This window comes from Diachasma alloeum, unplaced genomic scaffold (assembly GCF_001412515.2).
Source record: "Diachasma alloeum isolate Michigan unplaced genomic scaffold, Dall2.0 Dall_scaffold_00216, whole genome shotgun sequence".
Taxonomy (NCBI): Eukaryota; Metazoa; Arthropoda; class Insecta; order Hymenoptera; family Braconidae; genus Diachasma; species Diachasma alloeum.
In genome coordinates, this window is record NW_021680381.1 from 1,440,146 (window position 1) to 1,441,662 (window position 1,517).

At 36.1% G+C, this 1,517-nt stretch overlaps 1 protein-coding gene across 1 annotated transcript in view; it reads right to left on the reverse strand.

The window, feature by feature from the left end:
* Window positions 1–1,517, reverse strand: part of LOC107037288 (plexin-A2) — a 253,208-nt gene that overhangs the window by 36,571 nt on the left and 215,120 nt on the right. The gene's annotated exons all lie outside the window — the stretch shown is intronic.

Consider the following 1,517-nt stretch of genomic DNA (forward strand, 5'->3'; position numbering starts at 1 on the left):
AGGAATCGAATGGAATAGGTTTTAAGGCTCTAGCTCTCATAGTTTCCGAGATAATCGCGAAAAACGAAAATGCCAAAAAAAATTAATTTAATTCATCTTGTATAAGGCCTAGGAAGTGGAAAAACGCAATCCTGATGTATAAAAATACAACTGCGTGAAACACACAGGCGTATCAAAATGCAACTGCGTGAAACACACAGGTGTATAAAAATACAACTGCGTGAAGCACAGAGTAGTATAAAACTTCAACTGCGTGAAATACACAGCAGTATGAAAATTCGGCTGCATGAAACACACAAACTTCACGCATGCGTGGAGTGTATGGAAGGTACGGGAGTGATTCACGCAATGGTGCGAATAGTCACGGCCTAAAAAAAACTACTCATTGGCTCGTGCAGATGTCGTTAGCTATCACATTTAATCATTTCGATAGTCTCAAGAGTCTATTAAGGGTGAAATACGCTTGGCGTTATTATTTTAGTTGGTAAGGAAAGTTATAGACACCAATGAACAGTGATTTATTGAAGAACAAGAGAGAAAAATCCCATCCACCTCAACTGGTGCTACGACAGAGTGAATTCTTAAGCCGCAAATTAAGAAATTCACCATTTTTAAATGTGAATATCTCCGTTATAATAGCAAAGTGGGATTAAAAGTCCCTTGACTGAGGTTTCGGATGGTTAATAAAACAATAAAAATGCATAAATTATAGTAATATCTTAATATTTCACAGAAATTTCGGCAACTAAAAGAGTAGCTACAATGAGAATGCTCGTTTTGCAACCAACTGTCAACTGGTAACGGACTAAACGGATGAGAAAATCATTTAAAAGGTTGGCCTGTTCAATTGAAATATAATTTCGTGCCTCGAGATTTTTTTAAATGTTGTTTTATCCCAAATAGGATACTCACGATGTAATTAGTTCGGATATAACCTTTCTATATCATTCAAATCACAAGACGAGGATAGGGACATGTGATGAGGATAGGGACTTTCCCCGTTGATAGACAATTATTTATCAAAAAATACTAATTATCATCATTATTATAAGTGAATTCTAATTCTGATTTTTTTACTTTCGGATATCTAATTTAAAACGTCGCATCTTTGCACTCATTCCAATAGAAATATTGGACTAATGATCATTTACCTTAAACCCGTTCATCCAATTCAATTGAGCCCTTTTCTGGGTGTAATTTTCAATTTATAATTCTTCACATTTCACTGCCTTGAAATAAAGAATTAACAAGAATAAAGTGACATTGGAGAGATGAAAATCCATTATGAATTATAAATTTTAATAAAAACGTTCTCCGTATCCCAAAATTCTCCCAGCGAGAGCTAATTCACAAAATATCCCCGACTACTTGACTGAAATAAAAACTTCTCCCAACTCCTCAAACAAGCGAATATCATACCGGGAAAATTTGAATGACAACCGGCGTCTTTTCAATTTTCCGGTTTTCCATTCTCCTCATTTCATCTGTCTCCCATCACCCCCCCCCCCCCCCCCCCC